This window comes from Choloepus didactylus, chromosome 9 (assembly GCF_015220235.1).
Source record: "Choloepus didactylus isolate mChoDid1 chromosome 9, mChoDid1.pri, whole genome shotgun sequence".
Lineage (NCBI taxonomy): Eukaryota > Metazoa > Chordata > Mammalia > Pilosa > Megalonychidae > Choloepus > Choloepus didactylus.
Window position 1 is genome coordinate 56,455,406 of NC_051315.1, and position 22,414 is coordinate 56,477,819.

General features: G+C 35.7%; 1 protein-coding gene across 6 annotated transcripts in view; it reads left to right on the forward strand.

The window, feature by feature from the left end:
• Positions 1 to 22,414, forward strand: part of B3GALT1 (beta-1,3-galactosyltransferase 1) — a 603,572-nt gene that overhangs the window by 186,758 nt on the left and 394,400 nt on the right. For all 6 annotated transcript variants that reach the window (XM_037850145.1, XM_037850141.1, XM_037850142.1 and 3 more), the window contains exon 2: positions 6,093 to 6,196. The gene's annotated coding sequence lies outside the window, so the exon portion shown is untranslated. The remainder of the gene's footprint in view (positions 1 to 6,092; positions 6,197 to 22,414) is intronic.

The window sequence follows — 22,414 nt, forward strand, 5'->3', positions numbered from 1 at the left end:
AATATATACAATCCACTGATACAAATTAAATATATTGAGCAATTTTGTAGGGGAAAAAAATCATTTTATTACAATGTTGCTAAAATATGTAAACATAAAACTGGGCATAATTGCCGTATGCTTATACATAATTATAAATAAAATGCAAACAAATCTACAAATCTGAGAAATTCAATTTCATAATATTGTTTTTTTTTTTAAATGTAACAGTGGATGTTTTGTTGAAATGAAAAATCTGTTCTGCATTTTAATATGGTACTGGCTTCTCTGCACCAATTCTTGTGTTCAGTATAGCAGTGCAGTGTGTGCTGTTTGATGACAATTCCCTAGTTTTTTATATGTGGAACCTCTCTTTGTACAATGTCATCATTGGCCTTTTCCTGTCTCTATTCTTTTCTCTTTATCCACAAACACAAGCACTGGATTCATAAGACAGTACTTGATTATAGATAGTAGTTTAGAAAGCCCAGATATTACTTACCTTATTTTAAAAATTATTATGGGAATTCAAAAGAAAATTTTAAAAATAGATTTTTAGAAGATAATTTTCAAAAAGAATAAACTCAAGACTGTTATGCAAATATAAACTAAATACATATAAAAGATTGAATTTAATTCATTAGTTCATGAAGGAAGCAATAAGATATTAACAACTGGTTCAATAGAGAATTCAAAGTGCCACACAGATATGTTTGAATCAGGAATGTGGGAAATGAATTTACAAATAGAAGCAAAACTGGCTTTCTCTCCAAAAGGTGTGGGGAGAGAAATCATTTGTCCTTCCCCAGATAGAATCTTCATGTCTTTGGATAAGTATCCATTTAATTGCTGTATTTACCTACAATTTTCAGAGTTTTAAAATTGCTCAGAGCTGCCCTACTCCACCCTCATGGAATCAGATAACCCAGAAGGGTGTGCTTGATAATGCCTCCTTTTCTATTGAAGACCCTCAGTCATCTTTTAGTTTCTTTCAGTCTTTCACAATTTGTTCATCCAGTATATGTAAGAAGATGATGCAGTCTCCATAGAACCTATCCATGGATCCCCACAGACCCTGAAGACCTCTGTTTCTATTTTGGAGAATAAAGCCTTCTGCAGCTCACCCAGCTCTCTTGGGAACTGAACCCTAACTCATATAGATGCCCCATGTGAGCCTGCAGTCCCAGGGGAAGATGTGGCTCTCCCCTCAGATATCAGTACCAAGGCACCTATCTGGATGAGGAGGGTTTCTCCTTCTATGGGAAGAACTGTTGTAACTATCTCAGCTCTTCTACACATGAACATTTTGCCTAAGGGTAGGCAAATAATTATAATAATAAGCCAAAATTTCAATAGCAGTAGGTGGCCTTTCTTGTTTTGAGGCAATTACTACATATAAGGTACTGCACTAAGTATGCTACATGTAACACCTCGTTAAATATCACAATGACTCTATAGTCTATATTTTATGCTTGACAAAATTCTTCCTAAACAAGCCATGTGGAAAATATTAGAGAAAAGATTATTGAATGAAAAACGGGAAAAAAACAAGTGTGTAAGCATTTCATGGGACTTGCAACTAATAATCAGGATAGTATCTCGTTCTTCCAAAGTTGAGATGTTTAATAAACATTTATGGAACACTTCCTAGTCTTCCTGCCTCATCTGGGAAATTGAATATCTAGCCTACATTTCGTCATTGCCCTTAAATATGCATTTGCCATAGGTCTTACTGTATGGCATTAGATTATCTTTTTATGTGTTTGTCTCATCTTTATTGGCTAAAGTATAAATTACTCTAGAGGAAGGCCCATGTTTTTTTTTGTTTTTTGTTTTTGTTGTTTTTTTTTTTTTTTATTATGTGTCCCTTGTACCTTGCACAATGACTGATAAATATTAGAACTTAAATGTATGCTGTTGAATTTAACTAAACTGTGCATATGCAGTAAAGTTAATCCCTGAAATTGAACCTCTGAAAAATTCCACGGTCCCAAGTCACTCATTCCAGAGCTTTTATTTCCTCTTGCAAACTGTTTAAGTGCTTTTGTGTAGATTTTATTGTTTAATAGATCCATCAAGTCTGGAGATGCTTAAGATTTGCTCTAAGTACATATGGAAGGGGATTCTTACAATTGGATACAAGCCTGCCTAATGAATTTCAAGATGAGACATGTTTGGGAGTTAGAGGGGAAGAGAGCTGAGATAATACATAAACCACTAGAAATCATCCAGAATTTTGCACCACAATTTTTTGTGTACAATGCTGATGTGTTAGGATTGAGAAAATCTGAAGTGCCATTATTTATGTTTGCTTCAAATCTCACAAATTCAAAACCATGTTTTCCCTTAAAGCATTTCTTAACATGCCAGATATATCACAAGGAAATATCAAAGAATGACCAAGGAACTATAAACACCAAGAGCTGATATACATGGACAGAAAAGAAAGAAAACACCAATATCTAAAGTATGATTGGGAGGGTAGAGATTGAATGAGTGGGAGGAAAAATTACGTTAAAATGCTAGAAAAATGTTGCAATGTATTAACTATCTTAATCATCAACTACCTGTTGTAGAATAAAAATAAAACATGGACTTTTAAAGAGACTATTACTTGGTAAAAATAAGTAAATTTCTTAAATGTTACATATGTTAAACCTATGCAGAACAGGAACTGTAATTCTTAATTAGCAAGAGTATTTATTTTGAATTTGCCACTGACCAGAGAAAGTAATTTAAATGTCATTCTACAGTTCTTATTGCAATCTGACAATATTTTCTGGGGATATGTGTTATGGCTCCCATGTTTAAGACAGTCACCTAGAGTCCTAGCTGCTTTAAAGTTTAAGTGGCCACTGTCTGTCTCGCAAATGGAACCCAAGCCTTAAGTCTCTGGTCAGAGACTGGGAAAGTCAATAGAGTCTAGTAAGAGAGTAACAGTGTGGTTGGTTGGTTGATTAAATACAGATGCATTCATTATCCATTATGGACTTGGTTTAAGTTAGCTTCTCATTCCAAAGCTAATTTTTGAGCTTCCCGTTTTTTTCTAGCATGTTTCTTCTTATGGCATCCTTTAAAATATCATGTTTTTTTTCTTCTAAACAGTTTTAGAAAATAAACTATATGATAAACCTCCTTAGAAGGCATGGAAATTCAGTAATTTAATTATATGGTTTACATATTTTGTTTGTTTTTTCCGTTTTAATAATACTCTTTCATCTTTTTACTCTTGTAAATGGCTCCTCCTTTTTTAAAAGAATTTTTGAGAAATAGGTCTGAAATTCAAAAAGAAAGAGGGAGGTTTTGATACCCAGTTAGTTTGTGGAAATTTTGCATGTACTTTAAAAATTGGATTGCCCACAGAAGGACTTCATTTAAAAGTGTGTGGCATGATGAGGCTGGGGGATTAATGAGGGGATGTATTTACCTGAAAGCATTTCATATTGGAATGCTGGTTATCCATGGTTATGCTTTGTTTGTATATCAAATACTGCACCTGTCTCAAGCTCCGATTTATAATGAGTATGCATAATTCTTGTTGTTGGGAGAGCCTGGAGATCCCTCATTTGCAGCAGTCACCAGAAGTAGATACACCTGTCTTCCCAGTTGGGCTTTCCTCATAGGAAAGAGGGTCATTTAATACCATGTTTTCCTCATTGACAGCTCTGTGTGTGTGTGTGTGTGTGTGTGTGTGTGTGTGTGTGTGTGTGTGTGTGTGTGTGTGTGTCTAAAACCTGAATTTTGTTTTTTTTAAAAAAAAGGACTTCAAAGGCCAAATGAAGTTTGGCTTGAAAAATGTTTAGAGGTTCTCATTCAGCGGACTTAGAAAATATATGTTTGGTTTAATTAAAAAAAAAAACATTATTTGGTTTCCTTTGGTCTATCAGCTTTTTTTTAAAATTCAATTTTATTGAGATATATTCACATATCATACAATCATCCATGGTGTACAATCAGCTATTCATAGTACCATCATATAGTTGTGCAGTCATCACTCCAAACTATTTTTTGAACATTTTCCTTATACCAGAAAAAGTACAGATAAGAATACAAAATAAAAGTAAAAAAGAACATCCACCCCCATGAGCTTTTAATGACTTGGTTATACCAACATTTTCAGCTCAGAATTGTTTAGAGTTTAATATGAATTGGTTCATTCTGTTTTGATGCAAGCTCTTGGTTAAAAGCTGAGTCTTCTCTCAACACTATCATAACTCTTATTTTTTTCACCCATTTTAATTGTCTATTTCCCTTCAGCAGACACTAAGCACCATAAGAGTAGGAGCTTTGTCCTATTCTGCTAACCACTATTTTCTCTAGCACCTAGCATAGTGCCATTGTGCTAATTCTGGATATATTTGTGCTTGATAAATCTTTGTTGAGTTGATGAAAGAATGGGTAAAGAATTGGTTTACGCTAGCTATTATTTGAAATTTGAAAGGAGATAAAGATTCCTTCTTAAAGATTCCCTGATTTAAAGTCATTAAAAACTGAGAGGTCTCTGTGAGTCCCATTGTTTGTTTATTTGCTTATTTGTTTACTGAGGTATAATTTAATTACAATAAAATGTACAAATTTTAAGGACATAACTCCATGAGTTTTGTCAAATGTATCACCCATGTAACCACCATCTCAATCAAGATACAGAATTTTTCCATTATTCCAGAAAGTTTCTTTGTGTTACTTTCCAGTTAACCCTTCATAAACACTATTCTGACTATTATCATAGCTTATTTTTGTCTGTTCTAGAACTTTATATAAATGTAATCATACAGTGTATACTTTTTGTGCCTGGCTTCTTCCACTCAACTTTATGGTTTTTAGAACTAGCCATGTTGTTACCATAGATATTTAATTAGATTAATGGGAGTTACAAAATTACCAATGCTGAAAAAAACAATATTAATAATGAAGATCAGCAAAACTATAAATCTTTTGTATGATCCTTGAAGGATTTATTGGCCCCACATTCCCCAATCTGCAAATGTTTGCTCTTAAGAATTCCAAAGACATCCAGAATAAAATTCTTAAAAGTGGAGTTCAGAATTACCATCAAACTTACCTTGTTGTACTTTGAGCCTCTGTAGGCAGATCTTTTGACAAACCGAGGAGATCAAATTGAGCAGATTATAGAGGTGGTAATACAGCCTGGGCTTCCTGACTTCTCTGAATTTTATCCATTGGTTTCCTTCATTCTAAACACATTTCTGTGGATAATGGGTGTGTATAATGGGTTATAGAGGTTAAATAAGAATTCCAAAATTAGATATTTCTATTGAAAGCCTCTTTAAAATGTATTTTTGGTAACATGTAACTCTTTGGGCATAGAGAGTGGTGTTTGGGTAAAATTGCAAAGGAGGTTTGCAAAGAAAACTTAGGCAGTGGAAAGAGCTTGGCAAGTAAAGCCTGTGAAAAATGGATTCATCGAATTAAAGCAGTCCATGATCGACTGCCAAAGCCAGCTTATATTCTTTGCTAGTTCCAGAAAAGAATCCCTGAAACTTTGTGTTGATGGAAGGCTATCTTATAGAACATGCCAGCGGAGCACACTTTTTTCATTGGCTCAGGTCAGCATTATTATAGACTTGATGGGGTACTTAGGTCTCTGGTAGGGATTTTTAGGTCAGAAAATAATTAGGTATAGGAGATTAGGAACCAAAATATTCTAGTTTATCTCATAGCAAACTAAAGCAATAAAACAGTTTTAGGGAAGCCATAAACAGAGTTGTATAAACCTAACAATATTGTATGTATCTTCTAAAAACACATGCTATTATTAATGAGACCAAGGAATAAATTTGTGGTTTGGGAAAGTAAGAAAATAATTGTGGAATATGGTTAATATGATTTTATAGCAGGCAAAGATGTCATTCTTTCAAATATTTGGATAAGGGGAGATGATAAAATATGTAAAGGAAGAAAATCCTCCTTGAAATAAATTACTCTCTAAATCCTGATTATTTTTTTCTGATTGTGTTTTGAAAGATAGTTGGATGCAAGAGAGGTGAAACCTTTATGAAATGGTGAAAAGACAATCTGCCCAACTTGAAACAGTGCTAATGTTAGCATAAGTCCTCCAAGAAAGTTACTTAAATATTTTTCTTTCCCCTTAGACCCATTAGAGACACTTCAAGAGCTGCTCAGTCCAGGAGTGTGAGGATTGTGTAAAGACATGGATGCTTTCCTCTGAGAAGAATACAGAAATTTTCATAATAGGGTAAGAATCAATTCCTTTTTTTTTTTTTTTTTTTGGTTTTACAGTCTTTGAAAATTATTGAAACTGTGATGGAAAAATAGGCAATATTATATGAAATATGAGTGCAGTCTGAACTTGTTTAGAGCTTTGTTTCATGCTTTACACCATTTATGTGAAGTGTGTTGGCAAAGATAATGTGCTTGGAGTATAATGGTATGTAGAAATAGTGGAATTGTAAAACACCAAACTGGCCATTTTGAAGTAGAATCATTGTTAGCAGAGATTTTTTGGCAAGATGCTTCTCAGCCTTTTACTTGTCACGGTGCACATAGAAAAAAATAATTTTCCTATGATACCCTGAGGAGGCTGATCCCACAAACAGAGCTGAAGAGATGGAATATTAGTATATCTATAAACCATTCCCTGTTTGGGGGAGCAGTAGAAGCTTTTCTTTTTGAGAGCCCTACAGTGTCTGCTGCTTTTTTTTAAAGCATTTCTAAGATTGTTGTTTGGGTTTAGAGGAGTTTTTCTTAGAGAAAACAAATGATACTTTGGGTCCTAAATCTTCACATGATGGAAATTTTACCTAAAGATTGACAGTGTCTGATTTTGTGTCAGGAAACGTGAGCTTAGAATATGTTCCTGCTTCGTCTCTCTCAGCACAGTGATAAAGAAGGCCCTCTTCTAGAGGCTCCAGGAGAACAACACAATTCTACTAGGATGTCCTTGTTGCCCTAGAGATCTGAGGAAGTTTACACAAGACTAACCCATGATCTGAGGTAGTTGTATAGTTTTAGGTCCCATTTCAACACATGGTCTAGTTGGTATAAGTCCTGATTAAGCACAACTTTGTGAATGTAATTAATACCACTGAAATGGTTGAAAGGGGAAATTGTGTGTTACATATATTTTATCACAATTTAAAAAATAATTAAGGGTTCAACACATTTGTGTTGTGACTAAACCGAGACTGAATGTTGAAGAATGGTAGGCTTCAGGCTAATGAGGCCTAGACACTCTCTGATATATCCTCTGTGCCTAATTCCAATATCGTCCTAGGGTCAGGAATAAGAGGTGATGATTGGGATGCCCAGTGGTATTATCATGAAAGCCTGGCACAAAATACCCTTTAGTCAAAATTTTAGAAGTAGTCTTATCTTACCAGGGTTTTTGTTCTTGTTATTTTCAAATTTTTGTTGCATTGTTTGGTTTTGACTTTACAACCTGTGTGTCTTAGGTCTTAAATATAATTAATTACCAAAAAAGATCATGACTGTCCAGAAGACTCTGGATTCTTAGCCAATAGAAAAATCTCCAGTATTTACTTGGTGATAACATTGATAAAGTATCTGAGCTTTTCTTTGGCAACACCCACTATGGTAACTTGGTTTTGTGAGAGATGTGTGTGTTTGTGTGCATGTTTGTGCACACCTACTGTTCTCTATTAGAGAAAACCATTGTAATAGGCAAAGGCTCTTTTCTAATAATACTCCACTGAAATGAAAATATGCAGAGTAAATGAAAGATTCTGTTTGTTTCTAAAAATGAAAAATTCATTATCCTGAGTCCCACACCTAAATTTCTGATTAATTTGAGGGGTCCATGAGTCTTCACTTTTAACAAGCACTCCAGATAATTCTATTACAGTGATCTATGGACTGTAGTTTTAGAGACACTGATCTGTACCATTTTATAGTTTTCCTCCCTGAAATGTGGTTAATGTTAGAAAATACACCTGAGACTGGGTTGATAAGGAGATCAGATCCAAATATAAGAGCTAAGTGCATATGCCAACAAAATTGAGTAACTCTCATTGCCTTTATGGTGGTATGGTTGATGGTGGATTGTCCATGAGTCTAAGTCTGAAAGCAGTAAATCAAACTAATTGAAGAGAAAGGCACAAAAATTGAATCCGAGACAAGGAAGTTTAAAAAAAAGAATGAAATGTAGATTTTATAAATAGAGTAAATATTTTCTAAATATTTTTGAAATATAACATTGTAAAATATAAAGCAATTACATCTGTATTCAGTGAATTATTAAAAAGTTTTCTGTTTGTGATAATTACAATTATAGGGAAAAATGAAAATTCCAACCAAATGGAATATTATTTTCATTGTTTTAGAGAATTATAACATATAGGAGGTATCTAACATAATATCATGTCAAAAAAATAAGAATCAAAAATTATATGTTTGACATGGTTGTTACCACATAAAGTATGTGTATGCATGTGGGGAAATTCCAGGTGTTTTTTAATTATAATTAAAATTATAAAATAATAAAATAATAAATAAAATAAAAAATATAAAAATATAAAAATTAGCTTTTATATGGTAATTCTATGCAAAAAAAAAGACATCTTAGAATCTAAAACCTAGATGAAGTGAATCAGTAATAACGCAGAATCACAAGCCTTAGTCATGATTTTTTTTTCCTAAGAACATTTATTGAATGACATTTTCTGATTAAAGAAAATAAGTGTTCATTATAAATAAAAATGCTGGAAATGCAAAAAATTTCAAAGGAGCAAATAAAAATGATCCACAATTCTCCAAACTCATTGACTTCTATTTACATTAAGCTATTTTCTATAAGTCATGATTTTTTAATAGTTAAAAGTAAATAATTTTCAAATCACAGGTGTTTTGAGATTTCACTGCTTACTGAATTTCATGATAAATACTCTAAAGCAGTGACACATCTGGCTGATTGTTAGGATTGTTTATGGAGCTTACTTCTCCAAGATTCAAAGCTATTCTGCAATGATCCTATATATGACTTAATAATAAGACAAGACAAAAAGTATCACATGCTAGAATATTTAATGTGGAAAAAATAGTAAACAAGGTAGAAGTTCAGAGAAGTGGGAGAGTAACATGAGGAGGACTATTTGGAAGCGCCTTCTAGAACAAAAACCTCATAAGCGGTGGTTACAGAGTTAGAGGTGCAGCAGAACCCAAAGCGTCATCATTATTTTAATAACCTTCATTCTGTTTAGATTGGAAGATGTGGAAAAGTGAGACCTTGAAACATTTACAGATGGCAGTAAAAGACTGGCTTTATTTTTGGATGCCACCTTGCTCACCAATCCATTATGCAGGTTCTCTTACTCCTTCCCTAGAGGCCCAAGTTCCTTCCGAGACTTTTCCAAATAAATTGGAACCTGGCTTTGGGGCAAAGGGTGATTTCTGAGAGGAGAGGTTCTTCAAAATTTGGGGATGGGAAGGCAGATCTAGTCTACAAATCAGAGTTTTTTAAGGTGAGAAGGAAGATGAAGAAAGGCAGATCAGAATATTTGTAGGAGGACAAAAGTTTTATTATTAATGTTCATTAAGAGGAGTTACAGCTTTTAAAGGGCTGGGAATCAATCCTAGAGTAAGTTGAACTTGAACCATTAAACTAGGTATGGTTTGCTTCTCCAAAACATGAAATGTGGAAATGAGAGACATGTCAGTGATGGGAACCATGTGTATGTGAATAAGTTTGCAGAGTACCTTTCTTCTGTAGACTCAATTTCTCTAATACAAATGCTGTTGTTTAAGTTTCCTCTAGTTCATATTGCCCAAACTGACAGAAAATTATTGTTATCCCATTTAGGATTTAGGATTTAGGGGGTCCACAAATATTTCTGTAATAAATAAAGGAAAAACCAGTGTGACAAAAGTCAGCTGAGGAGAGGGCAGAAGTGAGGCTGGATGGGGTTGGTGATCATATTGAGCAGGGCCTCCACTCCCAGAAAAAACGAACTTTGACTTGGCCTTATAGTGAAGGTTTCTGAGAAGGATAATGAGAAGATAAATTTCGGATTTGAAGAAGAAAATCAGCCAACAGTAAAGAAGGATTAAAGAGGGGGGAGCAGGAAATGTAATTAGCATGCTAGTTAGCTAATTACCATGAGAGGAAACTGGACTAGGTTGCTGGCAATGAAAAGGAAAAGAAAGTTGTGGTTAATAAAGGGAACTTTTTCAACTCAATTAGAACAACATTGATTGGCCCCTACTAAGTGCCCGTCACTATTCTAAGCCATTGTGACATTAGTGATCAAAATACAGTATATTTTCTATCAGGAGAAAACAAACAAAAGCAGCAATAAATGATAAACCTAATTAATAATGTATATAATGTGTTAGAAGTTGTAAATGTTCTAGAAAATAAAAATTAAACAGAGTAAGCAGGATCAAGAATGTGGGGGGATGGGCAGCAAGTTGCAATACTAGAGGGGTCAGAGTGGGGGTCTCCCTGAGAAGGGGAGAGCTGAGCACAGAGACTTGAAGAGGGTGAGGAATGGAGCCAGTGCCTTGAGGAAAGAGCATTCCAGGTAGAAGGAAAAGGTAAAGCAAAGACCCTGGATGTTCTGCATTTTTAATTTAAAATCTATCTCGGCAAGATGCTCAATTATACCAATCAGCAGCTACTGAAATACGGAGAATTTTGCTGCTGGAAAGAACATGCCTCCCTCATAGTTCTGTATTGGGCCTGATTGGATTACTTTTCTAAAGGACAAAGTAAATAGAAAGAAGAGTGTGGAATCAGCCATGGCCTAAGCCAATCATTAAAGTCAGTAAAAGAAATCCTAACTGCTGAAGGAGATTGGAGAAGGGAGAGGAAAACCAGGATAGTGCCCATCCCTGCAGCTGTATATGATAGCTTGCCTAAAAAAGGGATGATCCGAAGTCCCAAATGCAGCAAAAATATTATGGGGAATAAAGACTGGGGAAGCAAAAAAAATGGTGGAGTGGGAGAAGGAACACAGGAGTTAGGGAGACGGCCACTAATGGCACTAAAGACAGCAGTTTGAGTTGATTGACAGTACAGGATTACCAAGTCCCCAGTAGATCGTGTTTCCTATACTAGGCACAAAAATCTGCTGTTAAGAATTAGTAATATGCTGGACAAGAAGTATAATCGTTTTCGACTGTCCATTTAAAGATGTTTTAACACTGTTTTGAAATCTGCCTATGATAAAAAAAGTGTTGACACGTTTGAAAGATGAAAATTAAACGTGTTAATCTTCAAACTGAAGATGTATGCAAATTCTGCTTCCCCTTTGCTCTTCCCATCTGCTCTAACTTCATAACAAGGCATAGTATTGACATCTTGAAGAATCGAGGTCTCCACATGCTTTGGTGGAGTGACGTTGGAGTATTGCTCAATTTGCAGAAATTCTCCAGCCTGAAGTATAGTGCTCTCAGGTCATCACCAAAGCTTGTATTTTATTAATGCATCAAGTCTTTTTATAGGACATGGTGGTTTTCTGGTTTCAAAAAGACAGCAGACATACACACTTATGATCAATATTTGATGACTCCTCGATAACTCCCTTAGTGGATATTTTTTGTAAGAATTAAAACATAGCAATAGCTACTGACTCAATACACTGTCAGAAATTTAATAAAAATGTGTATGGAAGTCTGGGATTTATGAAATTGTTACAGTCAGTTTAGATTTCTGCTCTCTCTGCTATGACCTAAAATCATTTTTAAAAAATATCTTTCTGTGTTATATAAAGATTCTACCAGGAAAAGTGCTTTTGAAGAAGTGGGGTATTAGACATTTAGACAATGGAAAAACTTCATAAAAAGAAAAAAAGAGTTTGTTATTGTGGGAAAGAAATTGGGAAATTGTGTTAAAGATGATGTGAGAAATGGTGGGAGTTATTTGGAATTTCAGGATTTGTTGTAAGGGATGTTCTGAAGGAGATCAAATTCATATTTACATTTAATCCCTTACCCCTTATTTTCTTCTTTCCTCTTCTTTTCGGATTCTTATCATCTTGCCCCTATTAAAACCTGCTCTCAGAAAAGGATCTACTATCAGTCTTTATCACTTTTGAATTTAAATCAATGTGTCACTTCTCTCAAGAGTTATTGGCATTTTAAACAATGAAAGGAGGGTGGTATCTGCATTTAAAATAATTCCAAAATAGCCTACTCAATGTGTATGTAAGATCAGATATTTTATAGGTCATTTTTGACTTAGTGGTTGTACTTTATTTTTATTTTTTGCTTCCACTTTATATTATTGCAACATGATGAGATCCTTGTTGCTTTTAATTAACTTGCCTCTTTCTCAGCTTCACAATTAATTTGGCTAAATTTGTTAGCAAATGAACAACTTTAATTGCACTGGTTACATGTTGCTCTTACTATTTACTGTTTATTACTCCCATCATTATGTTTCAAATAAGGAAATTTTAAAATAAGATCTAGGTTTTATATTCTGTGATTTAAAAAAAATAAAAAATCACCTTTTTTTCCCCTGAAGGCATTGGCCCAGAAACGATTTTTTTTAAAGGTAGCACTATTGGTTATATTTCTTGGAAGGGGGAAGACGTCAGTCAGGGTAGTAAGATAATAATCTAGTATGTTTAGTGTTATGAGACTCAAGAATTGTGCAGTACAAAGAACTCCTTACTGAAGAAAAATTGGCATTTTTTTTTAAGAGGAAGAGAGTTGAACTACTATATTTGACTATGTATCTGGAAACCCTATGCTTGGTTACTTAGACATAAAGGTTTTTTTTTTTTTTTAAAGGTTTTTATTTCAGTTAGTTTCTTAATTTTATCAATATTAGAATTCTTAATTTTTGTAAGCACAGACATATACATGGGTTTCCCATTCAGTATTTCAAAATAAATAAGAAATATGCTTTATAGAAACAGAGTAAGAGAGAAAATAACATTTTATCAGAGAATCTCAGAGCTCTACCATAAGAGATGATATTATGTTTTCCCTTCCTCACACAAAGTAGCACTTTGAATGGAGGAAATATACCAGCCAAGTGAGAGCCCCATAGCTGGGCTGGAACCTGGAACCACCAGAGTTCAATGAGCTTGATTATCCAGTCAGATCAACCCTTTAGATATGATCTGGAAACTCTCCCCTCTGCTACTAGAAAAATAGTGTGTGTTTGCTTGGGAGTGTGCACATAAAAGAGACAAAGAGACAGAGACACACAGAGACTTAGCTCAGAGGGAAGGGTAGAGTTCCAAGCAGAGGGAGATACTTGATTATCTTTCAGGTTTATCGTCTGGCACTCGCAATGGCTTTTGTTGCTTTGGAAACATCATATTACCTTCTTGCATCTGAATTTTTCTGAGAAAGACATCCACTTAGTGTCATAATAGTCTCACAGGAACAATTTAATAGTTCCCGCTAAAAGCCTGTAAGAACTCTCAGGATAGAAAATGCAGTTTTGCAGAGTGTTCTCAGCCTCTGTCAATCTTAATTTAAGGATTGAGAACATGATGGGTCTATTTACCAAGTCGTCAGTTGCACAGAGAGAAGGCAAGAATAATTCTTTATAACTTTATAGCTTAAATATGCCCAGTTTTATTTCACCACTTTAAATGATAACTAATTAGGAAAATTCCCTTGGGGTACCAATGAGCTGACATCTGGAGCAAATTCTCTCCCCTGTGTTTGTTCTGTGAGTGGTGGGATCAGAGCTGGCACTCTTTTCTTGGTTGGGATACATCTGATGTTCCAGTCACACGCTTCCTACCGTAAGTAGCTGCAGGCATCCTGGACTCTACCACACCAGAACCCCAGACAGAAGTTCACTTGGGAGGAGAAAAAAGTGCTCATATTGTGCTTGTTACTAAGGCAAGAGTATTTGACCATAGCTACATTTTTATAAGCATTAATAGTTCTTGAATACATTGCTAGTACATAGATTTAAAAATTAATATCACTGTCCAAATGTTCTTGGGACTTTCAATTAACTTGCTGATTTTAACTTACTCCTGGGATGAGAATAAAAAAATCTTTTGATAAAGATAGGAAGATAGGACTTATAGGAAGAGATTGATCCCAATCAGGTAATTATAGGCTCTTTAATATCAGTTAGAACCACAGTATTTTATTGCAGCAAGGTTATCATACCATCTAGGATAGTTAGACCATTAACTATAAATTAAATAACAGATTACTTCACTGGTTTGCTGCTAAACTCCTAGAGTAGAACAATAGGATGTACTTTTAAAATTGACATTTAAGAATCTGATGAGAGAAACAAATTCATGGTATATTTTAATAAATTAATGTGCAGTTATCATAAAATTATTCATTTAATTAACTTTTGTAAGGTATTGTATGGTGGAAATAAATGGAAATGGGCTTTTGATTTACAAAAATGGAAAACTCCTGAAACTGGATATTTTGAACTCTTGATTGATTATTATGTTGCAGCCAGTTTGTTCTTCTGATGACGTCTATTAAATTATAAGTAAACCCAAATAGAAAATCTTTATTGAATCATAATTCAAAAATATTTATATTATTTAATATCACTCTATACTACTAATTAATAGTATAATGATTTAGCAATATCAATACTCAAGATGTCCCATTCCTATTTTTAGTTTTCAGATCTCAAGTTTTAATTTTCTTCCACTTAAGGTTTTAATATATTAAAAAATGTTTTCTGAATTTTGCTTGAAATTCAAACAAAACACAGCAACAAACCAAGATAAAATACACCAATCCATTTTATTAAAAAACAAAAGTTTTAAATATTATGAAGGAATTTATATTTGCCTTTTAGTTGAAATGTAAATATGATATCAATTTGCTCTTTTCCAAATTTTGAAACAGTTTGCGCCTAGAGACAGTTCTCAGAAATGTTAATTCACACATCTTCAGCAGCAAAAAGAATGTCAATGAGACTGATGCACCACTGGGCTGCTCTTGCTGTAATTAAATACCTGGACTTTACCTTGAAGCACCTGTTTATTTCTTGGCATTAAGCCTTTAAAGTAGTGTTGAGTTTGATTCAAGTACGTGAATGAGTTACATATGGTATTCATGACAAGCCCCTAGAGTCTTATTTCTGCTCTAAACCCTTATAGTGTTAAGAAGTTTGAAGTTTTTAGTGTGCTAGTGAAATGAATTTATCTTACATCTCTTCTACATTCCATTTTTTTCTGTAACAACAAAATCTAAAGATAAACGACTTCAGGTGGTTCATTCATTCAGCTTTGTAGTAAGCACTGGACAAGATGTTGAAGGCTTACATTTTAGTAGAGAAGATACACATGAAACAAGGTACTTCACTAATTTTTCTGTAGTTAGAATTATGAAAAATGCTGTAAAGGAAAAACAGGGTGATATCAGTGGATATAACACAGTGATTTAACGTAGAGGGATCAGGAATCCCAGGAAAAAGGCAGGTGAAGGTAAGGGGAACAGCCAGAATGAACTAGGGATATATTCATCGGGATTTTTCTGGACAAAACTGGACAAAACTGCAAGACCACAAGTGTATTTGTATAGCATTTTAATTCCTGCTTTATAACATATAGACGTTTTCATGATACTTTTTAAGTTAGGGCAGTTGACACACTACACACTAAAACTACTTAAATTTTCTCTTCACAATCCCTCTTCCTACTCAATTTCATGGACTAACTAATCTATTACAAAAGTTTATAGTTGAGCAGTGATTAGACCTGATGGGTATTTTTGTGTGATTATTTGTGAAGGATTCAGGGAAGCTGATCAAGAGCATCGTGGCTGCCACAAGACCTCTCTCCCATTTGACTACTGACCAGGCTGGTTCCCTAAAATTTGCAAAAACTAAAAAAATTTACTGTTACGTTTTCACCATGTTAGATCCTATAACACCTCCAACAGCTGACACATTTTATGAGATAACATCAAAATATAGCAGTTTGGCACTAAAAAGTTTTTATAGTGATTATGATCTCCAACCTACATTCCCGGCATCATCATCCACTGCTTCCCAACAGCAATCCTCTGCTTTGGCCAAGCTAGTTCATTGACTCTTCCCCTAATGTATAAGTTATCTCACTTCCAGCAATTTCTCACCATCTGAAATGCCCACACAACTCCTCTTTTTCTAAACCCTACTCATTCTTCATGTTGTCATCACTGACTAAATCACTTCTCAGTGCTTTTCTCTGAATACTAATTTAAAATATCATACAGACTCTCTAATGCCATTCCATATTCTTGGATGTCCATCCTCTTGCTAACAGTTATGAAATTGTGGTTGCCTTCACTGTGTTAAATTTGCAAGTGTACTTTGTTAGCTTTAAGTTCATAGTTTCCATTTACACAGCAGAGAAGAGATATTGTCTTATATTCTATCTTTTTTTATGTTTAAAATTGATTTTTCTGACTTGTCTTTATATCCTTCAGTCAAGGTGGTTTGCCCATATACAGTGCTCAGTAAATGCATGTTGTGGGTTTGATGAAAGAGAGCAGAGACTTAGCAATAACTGACAAGCAACAGAACTGCTGTATCATCACCAGGATTAATATGGTGGGTTAATATGCAGTGGGTACAATTCCATAGCAGATTAATTGCTACCAATCATGAAGGAGCTAGGCTAGAATCACAATGAAGTTTCTTAATTCTATGTCAAACCCATAGATTGAGTCTCTACCGTTATTTAGCTGGCCTTATTTATTTAGTGATAATCATTTCCTGAGACTGTGCAGAACACTGAATTGAAATTGATACAATTCTTGCCTAGAGTCTATATCCTAGTATTAGCTATAAGTAACTCCAGATTAGATATTGTTTGCAATTATACTTCAAACATAAAAAATAAGCACCAGCCAGTTTTCAGGATCACAAAATAAATCATCTCAAATTTAAGGTACTGCTTTTTTTCTGTTTTCATGGTGACTGGTTTCCATGGGAAGGTGAATTATAGGACTATTTGCTACATACAGATGCCTCTTTTTTCTTATACTAGTGATATAGAAAAAATAAAAAGAAAATGGCTTGTCAGAAAGGAGTAGCTTCCTTCAATTTCCATCAATAGGTGATTAATTGATTAAATTATATCTATGCAGCATATTACATTCAACCATAAAAAAGAATGACTATATATTTCTATATGTACTGATATATATATAGATCTCCAAAATATATTAAGTGATCTGCAAGGTGCAGATCAGTGTGTGGGTGATATGATGTAAGTTACATAAACATAAGTAAAAAGATGGATCTATCCGTAAATACAGATGAATCTATCCATATATGCAAAGAATATATCAAGAAGATTACACAATGAGCTGTTTACACTGGATGCCTTTGGTAGGGAGGGGAGATGACTAAATGACAGAAATGAGAGGGAAAATTTTCACTGAATATACTTTACACCTTCTAAATTTTGAACCATGTGAATACATTAAGTATTAAAAAAATCATTTCAATTTTTTTAAAATGGAAGTAAAAGGGAAGAAAAAAAGAAAGGACTAGTTTTCCTACTTGTGGTGGAGACAATGAAAATTTTCTGAAAACAATAGATTTGTGCTAAGCCTATTAAAATCTGAAAAACATCTTCAAAGCACCTTTTCTTGATATTGCTAACATGCAAAAATGCTTCAAACAATGTCAGGCACAAGAAATATGACTAGGAACAAAGGAGAAAAGATATGGAATAAAATCTCGTGATTCGCTATGGTAGAGCATGGCAGTATAAACTCACTATACTTGACCATGAAGCGTTCAGTTGGCGAACTCATCAGCCCCCCTCACAAGAATGCACTTTAAATCCAAGTGGGAAAAAATAATGCAGTAAGAAAAAAAAAAAACTAGACTTTACCTCATAGGGAGTAAGTCATCTTAGGGACACAGGTGCCAATTCCATCCTTTCCTACAGTTCAAATCTTGGTTCAAGCACCATCCCTCTGTGAAGTTTTCCTGACACTGTTAACCAAATTAATATTGTCTCCCCTCAGTACACCAAGAGCAGCTCATAGCACGCAGGCCATACTGCTCCTGCTGGTCTCATAGAGGCCACTTTGGGACGAAACTGCTATTCTTAGAGTCTAGAGTCTTTCTGTTTTTGTTTTGTTTTGTTTTCCATCTTTGTATCAATGGCGTGTAATCCAGTGCAGTGTATAGAGAAGATATTTAACACCTATTTAAATGGGTGAATGGATGACTTTGAAGAAAAAATAGGACTATGAAAAAGAAAGACTGCCTCTGAAAGATGATTTAGAACATAGGGTTTTCTAGCCCATGGATTGACACCCTAGAAATAGGACTTGTAGTAAATAAAGAAGTGAATCCCAGAAATTCTTAGGGAAAAGTGTTAGGTAGGGCAGTTACTGAGCAGATAAAGTAAACTTTCAGTTAAACTTTGTGGGATGAGGTGAGAAAACAGGGTAACACCACATACTATGAAGGATGACAGGCATCACATACACTCTGGAATTCAAATATGCGAGTACTAGGATTTATGGGAGGTTAATAAGACTTGGAATGTATCAAGACTTTATTTTTTAACATAGGAAGTTATTAATGCAAATAAATATCCGTAATATAACTAGCGTGTGGCATAATAGAAAAATAGAAAAAATAACCATTTTTACTTGGCCTTGAAAGTATGGGTTGGATTTGGATGAGGAAGAAGATTATTCCAGGTAGCAGAACTCGAAAGGTACATGGGTATGTGTTCTTCTGTGGCTTACATTGCAATTGTCAAGTTTCTTTGAGTGGAAGTTAGAATGGATGAAGTAAACAAGTTGAAGTTCAGTCTGGAAAGGAAAGGCAGGGCAAGACCATGGAAGCCTGAAGGGCTTCACTCTCAGACCAGGACTCCATTCGGTAAAGAAATGGAGAATTATTAAAAATTAAGGGGCATGATTGTAAAGCACTTGAACAAGACTAATGCCATGGACTTAAAAATAATGGTAGTAGAGCAGTTGCCAAATAATTATTAAAGGAAAATAATACGTTATTAAAAGAATGTTGTTCTGCCACAAGAAGAAAAAAGTCAATGGAATAGAAGAAAGTCCAGTAACAGACCTTGGTGAATATAAAAAATATAGAATAAGATAAAGGTGGAATTAAAAAACAATAGGGGAGAGGCGGGGCAAGATGGCAGACTGGTGAGCTGTATGTTTTAGTTACTCCTCCAGGAAAGTAGGTAAAAAGCCAGGAACTGCGTGGACTGGACACCACAGAGCAATCTGTCTTTGGGCATACTTCATACAACACTCATGAAAACGTGGAACTGCTGAGATCAGCGAAATCTGTAAGTTTTTGCGGCCAGGGGACCCGCGCCCCTCCCTGCCAGGCTCAGTCCCGGGGGAGGAGGGGCTGTCAGCTCCAGGAAGGAGAAGGGAGAATTGCAGTGGCTGCTCTCATCGGAAACTCATTCTACTGATTCAAACTCCAACCATAGATAGACTGAGGCCAGACACCAGAGACTCTGAGAGCAGCCAGCCCAGCAGAGAGGAGACGGGCATAGAAGGAAAACAACACGAGAAGCTCCAAAGTAAAAGCAGAGGATTTTTGGAGTTCTGGTGAACACAGAAAGGGGAAGGGCGGAGATCAGGCCTTGAGGCGCATATGCAAATCCCGAAGCAAGGCTGATCTCTCTGCCCAGGGCACCTTTCCTTAATGGCCCTGGTTGCTTTGTCTATTAGCATTTCAATAACCCATTAGATCTCTGAGGAGGGCCATTTTTTTTTTTTTTTTTTTTTTTTTTTTTTTTTTTAAATCCTTTTTGCTTTTTCTAAAACAATTACTCTAAGAAGCTCAATACAGAAAGCTTCAAAGAATTGAAATTTGGGCACGTCAAGTCAAGAGCAGAACTAAGAGAGCTCTGAGACAAAAGGCAATAATCCAGTGGCTGAGAAAATTCACTAAACAACACAACTTCCCAAGAAAAGGGGGGTGTCCGCTCACAGCCACCATCCTGGTGGACAGGAAACACTCCTGCCCATCGCCAGCCCCATAGCCCAGAGCTGCCCCAGACAACCCAGTGTGACGGAAGTGCTTCAAATAACAGGCACACACCACAAAACTGGGCGTGGACATTAGCCTTCCCTGCAACCTCAGCTGAATGTCCCAGAGCTGGGAAGGGGGAGCAGTGTGAATTAACAGAGCCCCATTCAGCCATCATTTGAGCAGACTGGGAGCCTCCCAACACAGCCCAGCAGCCCAGAACTGCCCTGGGGGGACGGCACTCACCTGTGACATAGCACAGTCATCCCTCAACAGAGGACCCGGGGTGCACAGCCTGGAAGAGGGGCCCACTTGCAAGTCTCAGGAGCCATACGCCAATACCAAAGACTTGTGGGTCAGTGGCAGAGACAAACTGTGGCAGGACTGAACTGAAGGATTAGACTATTGCAGTAGCTTTAAAACTCTAGGATCATCAGGGAGATTTGATTGTTAGGGGCCACCCCCCCTCCCCGACTGCCCAGAAACACGCCCCACATACAGGGCAGGCAACACCAACTACACACGCAAGCTTGGGACACCAATTGGGCCCCACAAGACTCACTCCCCCACTCACCAAAAAGGCTAAGCAGGGGAGATCTGGCTTGTGGAGAACAGGTGGCTCGTGGACGCCACCTGCTGGTTAGTTAGAGAAAGTGTACTCCACGAAGCTGTAGATCTGATAAATTAGAGATAAGGACTTCAACTGGTCTACAAACCCTAAAAGACCCCTATCAAGGACAGCAAATGCCACGAGGCCAAAAACAACAGAAAATTATAAAGCATATGAAAAAACCAGACGATATGGATAACCCAAGCCCAAGCACCCAAATCAAAAGACCAGAAGAGACACACCTAGAGCAGCTACTCAAAGAACTAAAGATGAACAATGAGACCCTAGTACGGGATATGAAGGAAATCAAGAAGACCCTAGAAGAGCATAAAGAAGACATTGCAAGACTAAATAAAAAAATGGATGATCTTATGGAAATTAAAGAAACTGTTGACCAAATTAAAAAGATTCTGGACACTCATAGTACAAGACTAGAGGAAGTTGAACAACGAATCAGTGACCTGGAAGATGACAGAATGGAAAATGAAAGCATAAAAGAAAGAATGGGGAAAAAAATTGAAAAACTCGAAATGGACCTCAGGGATATGATAGATAATATGAAACGTCCGAACATAAGACTCATTGGTGTCCCAGAAGGGGAAGAAAAGGGTAAAGGTCTAGGAAGAGTATTCAAAGAAATTGTTGGGGAAAACTTCCCAAATCTTCTAAACAACATAAATACACAAATCATAAATGCTCAGCGAACTCCAAATAGAATAAATCCAAAAAAACCCACTCCGAGACATATACTGATCACACTGTCAAACATAGAAGAGAAGGAGCAAGTTCTGAAAGCAGCAAGAGAAAAGCAATTCACCACATACAAAGGAAACAGCATAAGACTAAGTAGTGACTACTCAGCAGCCACCATGGAGGCGAGAAGGCAATGGCACGATATATTTAAAATTCTGAGAGAGAGGAATTTCCAGCCAAGAATACTTTATCCAGCAAAGCTCTCCTTCAAATTTGAGGGAGAGCTTAAATTTTTCACAGACAAAGAAATGCTGAGAGAATTTGCTAATAAGAGACCTGCCCTACTGGAGATACTAAAGGGAGCCCTACAGACAGAGAAACAAAGACAGGACAGAGAGACTTGGAGAAAGGTTCAGTACTAAAGAGATTCGGTATGGGTACAATAAAGGATATTAATAGAGAGAGGGAAAAATATGGCAAACATAATCCAAAGGATAAGATGGCCGATTCAAGAAATGCCTTCACGGTTTTAACGTTGAATGTAAATGGATTAAACTCCCCAATTAAAAGATATAGATTCGCAGAATGGATCAAAAAAAATGAACCATCAATATGTTGCATACAAGAGACTCATCTTAGACACAGGGACACAAAGAAATTGAAAGTGAAAGGATGGAAAAAAATATTTCATGCAAGCTACAGCCAAAAGAAAGCAGGTGTAGCAATATTAATCTCAGATAAAATAGACTTCAAATGCAGGGATGTTTTGAGAGACAAAGAAGGCCACTACATACTAATAAAAGGGGCAATTCAGCAAGAAGAAATAACAATCGTAAATGTCTATGCACCCAATCAAGGTGCCACAAAATACATGAGAGAAACATTGGCAAAACTAAAGGAAGCAATTGATGTTTCCACAATAATTGTGGGAGACTTCAACACATCACTCTCTCCTATAGATAGATCAACCAGACAGAAGACCAATAAGGAAATTGAAAACCTAAACAATCTGATAAATGAATTAGATTTAACAGACATCTACAGGACATTACATCCCAAATCACCAGGATACACATACTTTTCTAGTGCTCACGGAACTTTCTCCAGAATAGATCATATGCTGGGACATAAAACAAGCCTCAATAAATTTAAAAAGATTGAAATTATTCAAAGCACATTCTCTGACCACAATGGAATACAATTAGAAGTCAATAACCATCAGA